Source organism: Bos indicus, chromosome 10 (genome assembly GCF_029378745.1).
Source record: "Bos indicus isolate NIAB-ARS_2022 breed Sahiwal x Tharparkar chromosome 10, NIAB-ARS_B.indTharparkar_mat_pri_1.0, whole genome shotgun sequence".
NCBI lineage: Eukaryota > Metazoa > Chordata > Mammalia > Artiodactyla > Bovidae > Bos > Bos indicus.
Window position 1 is genome coordinate 57,161,627 of NC_091769.1, and position 14,347 is coordinate 57,175,973.

At 39.2% G+C, this 14,347-nt stretch overlaps 1 long non-coding RNA gene across 1 annotated transcript in view; it reads right to left on the minus strand.

Annotated features, from left to right (window-relative positions):
• The window catches only part of LOC139185265 (uncharacterized), a 165,782-nt gene extending 157,801 nt beyond the window's left edge, over window positions 1–7,981 (minus strand). The window contains exon 1 of the long non-coding RNA XR_011568870.1: window positions 7,741–7,981. This is a non-coding gene — a long non-coding RNA (uncharacterized lncRNA). The remainder of the gene's footprint in view (window positions 1–7,740) is intronic.
• Between the last annotated feature and the right edge of the window lie 6,366 nt (window positions 7,982–14,347).

The window sequence follows — 14,347 nt, forward strand, 5'->3', positions numbered from 1 at the left end:
AGAGCTTCTCAGACATACCAGCAGCCATCACAAAGTCAGTCAGGACACACTTCAAGGTGACTCCATTTATCACCCTTCTCAAGAGACCCTGGCGTAGACCTCCTAATATCATCATCTCCTTGGGACTATGGGTTCTCAGGTCACCACCTTTAATATTGGTTGTGACTGGGAGTTATTTGGAGTGTGTGACACCTTGTATCAGCTGGAACTGGGGGAAACCAGAGGAGACAGACATTGGTTCAAAAAGCACTTTTTCAGCAGCTTCTCATATATGTACATTCTCCACCTGTGTGGAGAATCTTCTTGATTCTTAACCAATGTATAGGAACTGGCCCAATCCATAAACCTCTTTTTAGGATCAAGATACCAGGATTTTAGGCAGGGATGCAAGCCAATAATTTATACCAGTGAATAGACTAAGAATATTGTGTGCCAAGGTCTGAACTTGAACTAATGTGTCTCCATCTATGGAAATAAGGAGATAAGTAGAGATGAGCAACCATAATGGGCTAGAACAAGGCAACAAGGTTCTGACACCTTTATTAAATTTTTTATGAATCAGCTCTACATTTAGTGTACATGAATGAAATATATCCAATTATTTCCATTTTCATATACAACATATTCCCCCCAAATTCAGCTAAATAGTTCTGTGAAGACAAAATTCTAATCTGATTCATCATTTTCTCCCTCATCTATTGAGTTCAACACCTGGCACATAAGAATTGACAAATGTTAGTGTTTCTAAATGCAAGCTATTGTCTACTTTTTTCTTTACTGAACCAGAAATTGAAGTGTGGCAATCAACCTCACATCTAAATAATATACAATCTAGTCTACAGCAGTCTTTCTCCATGGTGCCATGAGTTGTTTGGACCAGTCTTAGGCCATCATTTTTAGGGCCGTAGTAAGAAGCCAAAATCAAATCCCTTCCTTTTATACCATGGAAGTGAGAAATAGATTCAAGGGATTAGATCTGATAGACAGAGTGCCTGAAGAACTATGGACAGAGGTTTGTGACATTGTACAGGAGACAGAAATCAAGACCATCTCCATGAAAAAGAAATGCAAAAAAGCAAAATGGCTGTCTGAGGAGGCCTTATATATAGCTACGAAAAGAAGAGAAGTGAAAAGCAAAGGAGAAAAAGAAAGATATACCCATTTGAATGCAGAGTTCCAAAGAATAGCTAGGAGAGATAAGAAAGCCTTCCTCGGTGATCAGTGCAAAGAAATAGAGGAAAGCAAGAGAATGGGAAAGACTAGATATCTCGTCAAGAAAATTAGAGATACCAAGGGAACATTTCATGCAAAGATGGGCTCGATAAAGGACAGAAATGGTATGGACCTAACAGAAGCAGAAGATATTAAGAAGAAGTGGCCAAGAATACACAGAACTACACAAAAAAGAACTTCCTGACCCAGATAATCGCAATGGTGTGATCAGTCACCTAGAGCCAGATATCCTGGAATGCAAAGTCAAGTAGGCGTTAGGAAGCATCACTATGAACAAAGCTAGTGGAGGTGATGGAATTCCAGTTGAGCTATTTCAAATCCTGAAAGATGATGCTGTGAAAGTGCTGCAGTCAATACACCAGCAAATTTGGAAAACTCAGCAGTGGCCACAGGACTGGAAAAGGTCAGTTTTCATTCCAATCCCAAAGAAAGGCAATGCCAAAGAATGCTCAAACTATCACACAATTGCACTCATCTCACATGCTAGCAATGTGATACTCAAAATTCTCCAAGCCAGGATTCAGCCATATGTGAACCGTGAACTTCCAGAAGGTCAGGCTGGTTTTAGAAAAGGCAGAGGAATCAGAGATCCAACTGCCAACATCTACTGGATCATTGTAAAAGCATGAGAGTTCCAGAAAAACATCCATTTATGTTTCATTGACTATGCCAAGGCCTTTGACTGTGTAGATCACGACAGACTGTGGAAAATTCTGAAAGATATGGGAATACCAGACCACCTGACCTGCCTCCTGAGAAATCTGTATGCAGGTCAAGAAGCAACTGCTAGAACTGGATATGGGCTACATATTGTCACCCTGCTTATTTAACTTATATGCAGAGTACATCATGAGAAACGCTGGTTGGATGAAGCACAAGCTGGAATCAAGATTGCCAGGAGAAATATCAATTACCTCAGATATGCAGATGACACCACCCTTATGGCAGAAAAATGAAGAAAAACTAAAGAGCCTCTTGATAAAAGTGAAAGAGGACAGTGAAAAAGTTGGCTTAAAGCTCAACATTCAGAAAACTAAGATCATGGCATCTGGTCTGAGTGCCAAAGAATTGGTGCTTTTGAACTGTGGTGTTGGAGAAGACTCTTGAGATTCCCTTGGACTGCAAGGAGATCCAACCAGTCCATCATAAAGGAAATCAGTCCTGAATATTCATTGGAAGGACTGATGCTGAAGCTGAAACTCCAATACTTTGGCCACCTGATGCGAAGAACTGACTCATTTGAAAAGACCCTGATGCTGGGAAAGATTGAAGGTGGGAGGAGAAGGGGACGACAGAGGGTGAGATGGTTAGATGGCATCATCGACTCAATGGACATGAGTGTGAGTAAGCTCCAGGAGTTGATGATGGATAGGGAAGCCTGGCATGCTATAGTCCATGGGGTCGCAAAGAGTCAGACACGACTGAGCGACTGAACTGAACTGAACTGTACTGAAAGAAGCCAAGAAGCCATGATAAATAGCACTACCTGTTTTAACATGACTGGCTCCACTGATATTCTATACAATAAAAACTGAATTATTTTGGAAATATTCTGCATCACACCTGAGAATGCTATTTCTAATGGACATAGTCTTCATGTAAATGGAGCCTTCTAAAGAGTTATAACACTTTAGAGCCAAAAGCTTCATATGAATTATCTAGTCCAAGTCCCTTATTTGACAGATGGATATGCACAGGCCCAGAGTAACAGAGGTCTTGCCTATGGTCACACATCTGGTGGAAACAGGACCAGGATGGGGACCAGGAGAGGCCCTGCCCAGATCCCCACTTTTCTTCACTCTAACTCCTTTTCCTCCTTCAGCTCTCAACTTAAAGCCTGCACAGACCTCCACCTCCATCTAAATTATATCCTCCTCCTTCTCCCCTCATAGTACACTACACATTTGTACATTTGTTGTTAAGATTCTGTGTTGACTGTCTACTCTCCATCAGGACTATCCACTATCAGTAACTTTCCAGGTACAGAATAGTCAATACACGATTGTAGAATAAGTGAATGAATGAGTGAATGAGTAAATGAATCCTATCCAATGCTTTTCCCATTGTACCATACAGCCTTCATTTACTGACGTATCTATTTCTTTTACTTTTTCTATTTATCCCCCAAAATTGCCTTTTCTCTCCATTTAGAAATGATGAGAAAACCTTAAAGAATAAAAGAAAATAATTGAGAGCTTCTAGACATATTTGAAACATAAGTTTCATAAACTGCTTTCATCTCTCACTCCTCAAGAACTAAGATTCTATTTTCTTGATCATTTTGCATGTTGCCTAGCACATAGGAATGGCAAATAGTAGGAAATAAAAAGGCATTTATTGAATAAAAGAATGAAGAAATTAATATGATATGTACATTGGGCATATGGCCAAATATTGGTCATTATCTGAATGATAAGCTGAAATATCACACAGAATTTTTTTTTATTTTATGTATTTACCAGGATGAGCCATCTGTGCCTTCTAGCTGGAGCCTTATTCTGAGAAATAGGCAGGAGGTTGATGGCATAGCGTTTGAACCCAAAGTGAGTATTTGGTCTCTGTTATAAGAGGTTAGGAATCCTGTGCCCTCAAAAGTGAGACTAAGCTGGGGTCGCAGAGAAGACAAGGAGCACACCATCCCCTGCCTGCCGAGGGAGCAGGGACTCTTGAAGCCAGGCTGTCCCCAGCTCTTTGTCTAAACCCAGCCAACACTGCAGCCCACTGGCCAAGCAGCCTCTGACAGAACTCCACCCGCTGCGTCAATGGAGCCCCCGCACAGCCATGAGGGCAGCAGGGCCGCCCCCGCACAGTCAGGCAGGCCTGACCTCAATGCTTTCTGAACAGAAAGCCCTTTTCCAAATTTCAGAGAGACCAACTGCAGCCACCCTTATAGTAGCTTTAGGTTAAGTCCACGAAAGCAAGGGTTAACATACAGTGCTGCGCCGTGAAAGCACCGCCTGTATTATGTTAAACCCCCTTTATATAAAAGGAAAAATCCAACTGTTGTGCAGAAAATCCCTACTCTTTCCGATCGATGCTTCCTACCACTAGGGCATCTAGTAATTTCTGATTCAGTCTCCTGTAGCCTTTACTTCAATGACAGGGCACAGCAGGCCAGGAGCAGGCACTGGCCAGGCTCCAAATGGCAAACCCTCAGCCCTGCCAAGAGGTGTGAGTGTTGGGAGTGATGCACAAAGTAGAGGGGATGTCACCATGGGTTGCACTGGGACTCTTTTAAGCCATGCCCAGGTCCTCAATCATAGACTCAGAGTTCAGAGGGTTGTTAGGCTGTTGGTCACTGATCTCATCTCAAGGTGATAGCCACCTCTGGCCTTTCGACAGACAGCAAGCCTACTGTCCATCCATCTTAGAGCAGCTTGACGCTGGATTCTCTACCCATTTTACAGCCAGTGAACATTCCCTATTGATTTATTGATCCATGTCTGCCTGTGGAGGGAGCTCAGAAGAGACTCTGTGTGCACTCACAGCCTCCCGCATGGATTTTTTTCCCTCCTTTCTTTTCTCCTTTTTATCAAGGCATGTTAGCAGTCCAGGGTGCAGCAGGAATTAGAGCATGCAAGAGCACAATTTACCAGTTGTGAATGTGCCCAGCTCCCGTAAGTCAGTCAAGTCTGCTTGTTTTTCTTTCCTTTTCCCATTTAAAAAAAAAAAAAAAAATTGTGTCCCAAACTCTGAAATACCCATCCCTCACTCATTCGTATTCTTTCCTATGAGTTCCTCTTTCCTCTACCTTACTTGAATTGGTTCTTAAATCCAACATGGAACAAACAATGAGAAGGGGGTTAGGAAAACCAACAAACTCTTTTTTCCCTTTTGTCTGTTTGCTGTCACATCCCATTACAGGCAAGCACCTTATTTCCAAAAACAAGAGATTTCCTCCTCACCCTTGGTTTTTTAATAAGAAATATTCAATTAGCTTTAAATCATTTATAATTCAATTCTGAGTCATTCTGATTGTACCAATTTCTCTTCTAGAAAAATAAAATCTTTCCAGCACACTCTTCCTTACTGGAATTTCATGAATGAGCATTGTGAAGTCATGAAATCTATGTGATTCTTAAGCTTTTTAATCAGCAGAGTAAGGTTAAGAAAGTGCCTATGAAGCAAATTTATTCAAGGGAGAGACAGAAAGCACAAAATCCTTATAAACACTACACATCTACCAAGCATAAAGTGCAACAAAAGAAATCATTGGAACAAAGGTGTGTCTTATAAGCAGAGCACATGGCTATGCTTAGCAGTAATTACTTCCAAGCCATCTCAGATGGGATCTACAAATCATACCTCCAGATCCCACAGTACTGCACTGCCTTTGGAGCTTCCAGTGAAAGGAATCATTTATCTCATGAGAGTAATTAGATGGAAAGATGACTATGGCATCTTATAAGTAAAATATTTTATTGATCTGGACACTGGATAAGCAGGTCACATTTATTCACAAATATATTTTCTCAAAAAACAATAATTTGTTTTGCTTGAAATAAATTTTTATTACAAAAGCAAAATTGCTCAAATATACACATTGGAGGGTAAGGCTCCTTTAAATGCCTGTTAACCAGCCTGAGAATTCTAGAAATATTCTGAACGTATATTGAGTGATTTCAGATGCCAGTAGCCCAATTTTAATTCTCCTCCCCCCAAAAATCTCCCCATTTCATTTACAGCTACCAATTGTCCAAGAGACCTCCCATGACCAATATAAGCTAGTTTCCTATGTTTCCATTTGCTTACTTAATCATATAGGTGCATTACAAAATTTTAATTACTTGTATTTAATCTTTCTTTTAATTTAATTGAACTCAATAGTCCAGTGATAATCAAAGTAAGGAAAGACAAAAATAAATAAAAAATGCAAATCAAAACAAGTTACCATTTTTTACCTTCCAACTAGCAAAAAAAACTTTAATAATAATTCCTAAGACTGGTGAAATATGGTAAATAAATATTATGTAGGTAGGTATTATGGAGGTAGGTATTATGTAAAATGGTTGGTAAAACCATTTTAAAAAATAATTCAACAGCTTATATCAATAGTCTTTAGAATGAAAACATCCTTTTGATCTAAAGAAACAACTTTAAATAATGAAAACTATGTATGCTTGAAGAGGTTCATAGCAGGAATACGTAAAAATAGCATAAAAAGAGGAAACAATCTAAATTTTAAAAATATGGACTGTTTGAGTTGTAGGATAGTTACTCAAAGTAATGAACCACTACAAAACACGAATGGCTGTGAAGAATATATAATAAAAATAAATTTCTATACTTGAATATTAAGTGGAGAGGACTACCAAATATCACCAACCATATAACTATAACTAAGTGAATAGAAATAAGTGCAGAAAAAAATATACTGGAAAGAAATTCCCTAAATGCCAGAAATAATGATAGGTTGGAATTATAAATAATTATTTTCTCACCCAAATGTTCTTTCAACTTGCATATATAATATTTCTAACAAAAGTACACATAAAAACTTGCAAAAAGTGGGATGATAACTTGTCTTTGAAATCATATAGGATGGTTTTCAAACATGCAATGCAAGTTTCACATTTTGATTGACAATGTATGGAACATTGTCTATATAGGGAACTGGGCTATTTGCTTTGGTAAAATTGTTTTGAAAGTAGCTGGACTTTTCTTCCCATAAATAGTAGAAAGCTTTTCATCAGTGAGCATCCAGCAAACCAACAATAGGACATGGCTGACTAGGTGCCTTGAGATTGTGTAGTACAGTAGAAAAAGACTTTCAGTCAAACATTCTGGATTCTAGACCCATTACTACTATCAACTAATTAAGAAAAATACCACTGAACTTCACATTTTAGTATATTTTCCATCCAAATAGATAAAATAACTTAAATTGTTGAAATTTTAAAGTTATGGAAATTCCTTGATGGTCCAGTGGTTAAGAATTTGAGCTTCCACCGCAGGAAGCACAGGTTCAATCCATGGTCAGGGAACTAAAATTCCACATGCCACATAGCACAGTGGGGCCATAAACATGAAGAGACAAAAAAAACAAAATAAAATCATTGCTGTTGTTTTTGTTTAGTTGCTAAGTTGTGTCCAACCCTTTTGCAACTCCATAGACTGTAGCCCACTAGGCTCCTCTGTCCATGGGATTTCCCAGGCAAGAATACAGGAGTGGGTTGCCATTTCCTTCTCCAGGGGATCTTCCAGACCCAGGGATCAAATCTGTGTCTCTGGAGTCTCCTGCCTTGCAGTCAGATTCTTTACCACTGAGCCAGCAGGGAAGCCCCTGAAATAAAATTTAATAAAATGAAAGTTATGATGGGTCATTGGATAAAATTCCTGAGATATCAGGTAACATACCTGACATCTCAGGTTCCAGCTCTCACTTCTCCCTATAGAATAATAATTATTTGATTTTTTTTTCACTTTTCATCTTGTTGGACTGGGTACTTCATTAAGTAGCCCCTCAGTTCTGTCATCTAGAATGGTGCCAGCATAGATGTCACTCACCCCTGTGACAGAATCATTGTCCCGATTTCCACCGCACACACCCAGGCTGATGGTGAGCCCACCTCCTTCAGAAGAAAGTGCTGACCAATGACAAAGGCTCCTAGGGGGGTGTGGCAGGAGGACAGGCTGAGTCAGTCCATTGACCTGCATATATCTGGAAATCAGGCTGCAAGAACAAACAAAAGTGAACTGTAAGCCCAGGTGTCCCAGCAAGAGAACAAAGGTTGAAGCTAGGCATATCTTTAACATGATTAAGTCAACTGTTGGACAGAATTGTCTACCTAGTATTCTCTTATAATCATAATCATCAGATTCAAGCATCACATGAACACACTGTCCACAAAAACAACCAGAAGTCCAAGTGAAGCCCATGCCAAGAACAAATATATTGACATCAATGCTTTACCCTGAACCCCCTCTAAGAGTCCAGATGGTAAAGTAGCTTAAAAGAGCTACAGCATCAAGTCTTGAACTAATTTCTTTATTCAGCTAGCATTGATCAAACTCCATAAACTACTGAATAAAGAGGATGCAAATAAGAACAGGTACAATCTGGTCTCTAAAGTGTTTGCAGTCTACTGAAAATATCCAAATGTTACACACTTCACATCCTGTGCAGGATCTAGTGCTTTCAATGCAGTGCTGCACATAAACTTCAAGCAGCCCTATGAGGTCGTGATGGCATAGACTGCCAGACTGAGGAAAGGACACAATTAAGACTAAAAGAACTTCTTCTGTCCATATTTGGGATAAGCAAATATACAAAAAGCAAGAGAAAATTGGCGCAAATGTGGCAAGCCCACAATATTGAAAGAGCATAAGAATTAGAATGAATAAATCACAGCATGCTTTTCTCTTATACAAAAGAGGAAAGAAATGCATTTGTATGTTCTCCAACACAGTATTCCCTGAAAGTCTCATGTAAGAGTGCTAAGAAGAAGCAAAGTCCTTTGGGACCTTCAGTTCAGAAGGGAGAGTGCTCGCAATTCCTATGAGAACTTCTTGTCCAACTCTTCTGGCTGCAGGGTTCCAGCACCATCAGGCCCACCCAGGCTTGTGGTCCAAAGAACCTAAAGTTAATAATAGGAAGCTCCAGAGAAGTATTCTGAAGTTGACCCACTCAGCTGCAAATTTGGTGCTTATTTTTCTTGTCAAGTAGTCTAGTGTTCACAAACCAGGAAACTATTTTCCCAAGAGGCAGAGAGCCCTCTGCCACCTTCAATCTGCTCAAACCACTCCCTGTCCTGCAGCCTCAATCTTGCTGTCCTTGAGTAAAATCTATGAAAAAAAAAAATATTACAATGTCAAAGTTGGAATGGACTTGAGAAATCATTTGGTTCAGTCTTTCAGGTTATAAGGAGACAATGGAAGCCCTCAAAGAGATCACACCTTGCCTACTAAGGGCACTTAACCAACCTCCACACATTTTGTGACATGAGCCAAAGTAGGCCTACCTACTCATATACATCTGTGCATCCATTCATACATGCTATCCCAGAGCAAGTGGAATGGCACACTTAGAAGTCACCTGTCTAGACTGTATATTTGGTATTTTCAGGACCACCTGTACTAAAGATAAATATGGTTTGTACTGCAAAGGAAATACAGTTTGGCATATACTTCTCTTTCATCTCTGTATTGTGAATATGAACTTGAAGACAAAAAGCAAACACTAATGTTACCTTAAAATGATTTCACCAATGTTGGTATTGATATTCTCCACTGATTAGAACTTACTTTTGACTTATTCATGGATTAATGTTGCTTGCTGAAGAAAATAAAGCAGAGTCCTAACCATCCAAGATGCTTGAGGTGCAATACTTGCAGCTTTCAACATTGTACTGGTTACACAAGTAGACCATGATACAAAATCATTCAATCTTTCCACCTTGCTGCCAGACTTGTCCTGCATGCACAGATACACATACCTTCCAGCCCCCTCCATCCTGCCACTTGCTGATGCTATTTGCCAGGAAGTGAAGATGTCTGTGAGCTCTGAAAATTGGATCACAGGGACAGCTCCACAGTGGCCCCAGTCATGCTGATGGCAAGACTGATCAATCAATACCCTGTGTGACACTTTCAGAATTCATTGGAAATGATGCCCTTTTCAAATGACACCTACATTTTATCAGGGCAGCTCTAGTGGGGGAAAAAACACCACATCAATATATTTGGTTCCAGTAAACTTTGTTGGTTAGGACCAATAAGTCTGTATTCAACCTCCCTGCTCCTATTCCAGAGATTTTGAACAAAGGGGAGATACAATGTTAAGGCAACATTGCAAGCTGATATTTTTTCTGAGCTCCTAAATCTCATGTATAGCATGGAAGATGGCCATATTTTCTTCCAATGCAATAGATCTTTAAAATTATAGACTTGTTGTGGACTTCCATCACACCAGGCTCATAATGAGAACATGGAAATTATCTTTCAGAATGAAAGTTTCAGAATGAAAATCGCCAGGCTGTCGTTCTAAATACTACTTTGAGAGGGTTTGCCCTTTACCTCTTCCTTAAGATGCTGGAGTGGGGACAGGGAGGAATGGGGAGCACAAAGGCAGTAGTTTGCTTTCTTTATAGTAAGTGTTCAGCTAACTAGAAGGTTAGCAGTGCTGCCTAACCATACCAGATGGGAAGCTCTGATTTACCTGCTGAGTTCTAATGAGGTGACAGATTGTGTTCGTGCACATCCTAACATCAAGCAGCCCATTCAGGCCCTCAGGAGGAGAAGTTTCAAAGGGCCTTGAAGGGCTAAGAATGAGGGAAGTGACTCTTGTGACATTGGAGGACTTGGAAGGAAAGGGTAAGAGAAGATAACATATAGACATAAAATTCCCAGCTGCCACTATTTGAATAAACCTCCAGATAGTAGGAGTTAATAGCAGTTATTCTCAACTTGAGCATGCTCCAAGATGATTTGGAGGGCTTCTTCAAACATAAGTTGCCAGGGCCCCTCTACAGAGTTTTTGATTTAGTAGATTTGGGGTGGGGCCTCTGCCTTCACATTTTAACAAGCTTCCATGTGCCACTGCTGCTGCTGCTTCTCTGAGGACCACATTTCAAGGACTACTGGTTTAGAGCACCTTTAAGTTACCCATAAACCAAACAAACCCAGCTGTGAAAATAACACTTGAACTTTTTTTATTTTATTGTGCTTATCAGGGTACATATTATAAAGCATCTCTTTAATGGAACCAATTTCTCAAAATGTTGTGGGGGGTTTTGTTTGGTTTGCTTTTATTTTAGTTTCTTGTTTTGTTCTTTCTACTCAATTCTAGGAAAGAACAAAGGTGGACTGTGAATTTTCTTCTCTGACAATGACAGTTCTGCAGACATAACAGGCATGTGACTAGTCCTTGGCAGTTCAAGCTCCCCTTAAGGTTCAGGGAGTAATCATTGGGGCCTTTGGTATCCAGGTCAACTGAGTTAACCAGACGCTGGTCAATCACAGGGCTTTGGGCTGTCACAATGAATGGGCAATCAATGGGCCATCCCGTTCAGTTGTTGAAACACAAAATCTAATGGCAGGTCATTTCAGGGCCTGGCTATCATGACATTTGTGGGCTGTCTTTAAATGGCCAAGTTCTCAAATATGAAGCAACTTCACTGGTCTCTCAGCAATTTTCTCCCTCAACCAATTAGGTTAACTATCAAGAACTACCAAAAAGTCCCCAAAATGAAACAATTAAGATAAACAATTGCCGCCTTTGTAACAGGAGTTCAGAAATATTTTATAAGGAATTTTTTTTAGGAAATCAAATGAAGGCAAATCTATATGCACACAAATATTAAAACTGAATATAAAGTAACCCTCTCTAGCCATAGTGTCCCTTTATAAAGAATTCCAGTATCTGTGGATTTGCTTCTGAGCAGCTCTGCAGCAACTAAGGAGAAAGAATTCATTTTCAGTTATAATGTATGAGATTTATGCTTCTGTCCTACTGGGGATAATTAGAAGAAGAGAAAGTGGTATAGGGAATAGAAAAGGGAGCACTAAAGACAGCAGAACATAGCAGTTTTTGCAATGTTTTTCTCTCTCTGAGGACATTGAGAGAAGGTAAAATCCAGCTCAGAACTGTACTCCTATGTCCATTAGAAGGAAGGAACCAAAGATAGGAGCATAGGGACCAAGCATTAAGAGGTTCTAAGTTTCTATGTCTCTATGTACTAGAGGAGGTGAGAAATACCTGGCTAGTGAGAATAAATAAGCTAAATAACGTTTTCACTAATGCTCATGGCTTGTTTGTTAGTTTCTCTCTGTGTCTGTCTCTCTTTCTACCGCTTCCATCTTCAACATCCAAGTCACTATGCATTCTTACATATAAGTAGAACCTGATATGAGTCAGGCAACAATCCTGAGCCACTATATCAAAAAAGACACTAAATATCTGGACAGTGGGGAAATCACAAGGAACAGATCAAGAGGAAGGAGCTGATTACAGTTTTTAAAAAAGGGTTAAAACAATGGTAGAGGAAATTCTAAAATATTTTGCAGTAACTGAAGAGTTCCAAATAAAAATTAACTATGATGCAACTTTTATAACCAACTAATAATGAGTAGTATGTTATTGTTGTTCTCTTCACTTAGTGGGTTAACTTTACTATTCTATTTTCATCTCAAAATAGTTAAAATGACTATGTGTGTGTCCACTCACTTCCTCAGTTGCCCAAAACTTTTTTTTTTTCAGATTTATTAGATACATCTAACAGTGAAATTGCTCATGTGTTTATATTTTTTATTGCTTGATTAAAATAGGCATATTTCTCAAATTAGTGAGAAATTTCATGTGATTAAAATAATAAGATAGCAAAGATTTTATGCTTAAATTGCTTAAAACTAAATGAAATAATGTTTTATACATATAAAATATTCAGCATTTCTAAAGGAAAATATCTAACGTAAAATAAATCAGCTGGCATATTTCAGTTTTTGTAGATGTATATTTTGGTCTGTTCTAAAGAACATTGACAAAACTCTTTTATTTTTATTTTATTACTTTTTTAGTGAGTCATTGTTTTTATAGATTGTACTCCATATAAAGTCCAACTGTTTTGCCTATAAGATCATCTGATTCTCAAAAAAAAAAAAAAAAAGGATCATCTGATTCTCAACCATGAATCCTCCTATTCAGGGGCTTTCAATAACATAATCTTTAGGGATTTGGAAGCAACTCCTATGTTGTATAAGCAAGTTAATAAGCTCTCATTGATTACTGGAGCATTGCACAGCACCTTTTGAGGCAGGTCCACTGGAGAAGGGAATGGAAAACCACTTCAGTATTCCTGCCTTGAGAATCCCATGAACAGTATGAAAAGGCAAAATGATAGGATACTGAAAGAGGAAATCCCCAGGTCAGTAGGTGCCCAATATGCTACTGGAGATCAGTGGAGAAATAACTCTAGAAAGAATGAAGGGATGGAGCCAAAGCAAAAACAATACCCAGTTGTGGATGTGACTGGTGATAGAAGCAAGGTCCAATGCTGTAAAGAACAATATTGCATAGGAACCTGGAATGTCAGGTCCATGAATCAAGGCAAATTGGAAGTGGTCAAACAGGAGATGGCAAGAGTGAACATCGACATTCTAGGAATCAGTGAACTAAAATGGACTGGAATGGGTGAATTTAACTCAGATGACCATTATATCTACTATTGTGGGCAGGAATCCCTTAGAAGAAATAGAGTGGCCATCATGGTCAACAAAAGTGTCCAAAATGCCGTACTTGGATGCAATCTCAAAAATGACAGAACTATCTCTGTTCGTATCCAAGGCATGGTAATCCAAGCCTATGCCCCAACCAGTAACGCTGAAGAAGCTGAAGTTGAACTGTTCTATGAAGGCCTACAAGACCTTTTAGAACTAACACCCAAAAAAGATATCCTTTTCATTATAGGGAACTGGAACGCAAAAGTAAGAAGTCAAGAAATACCTGGAGTAACAGGCAAATTTGGCCTTGGAATACAGAATGAAGCAGGGCAAAGGCTAAGAGTTTTGCCAAGAGAATGCACTGGTCATAGCGAACACCCTCTTCCAACAACATAAGAGAAGACTCTACACATGGGCATCACCAGATGGTCAACACCGAAATCAGATTGATTATATTCTTTGCAGCCAAAGATGGAGAAGCTCTATACAGTCAACAAAAACAAGACCAGGAGCTGACTGTGGCTCAGATCAAGAACTCCTTATTGCCAAATTCAGACTTAAATTGAAGAAAGTAGGGAAAACCACTAGACCATTCAGGTATGACCTAAATCAAATCCCTTATGATTATACAGTGGAAGTGAGAAATAGATTTAAGGGTCTAGATCTGATAGATAGAGTGCCTGATGAACTATGGACAGAGGTTTGTGACATTGTAGAGGAGACAGGGATCAAGACCATACTCATGGAAAAGAAATGCAAAAAAGCAAAATGGCTGTCTGAGGAGGCCTTACAAATAGCGGTGAAAAGAAAAGAAGCAAAAAGCAAATGAGAAAAGGAAAGATATAAGCATCTGAATGCAGAGTTACAAAGAATAGCAAGGAGAGATAAGAAAGCCTTCCTCAGCGATCACTTCAAAGTAATAGAGGAAAACAACAGAATGGGAAAGACTAGAGATCTC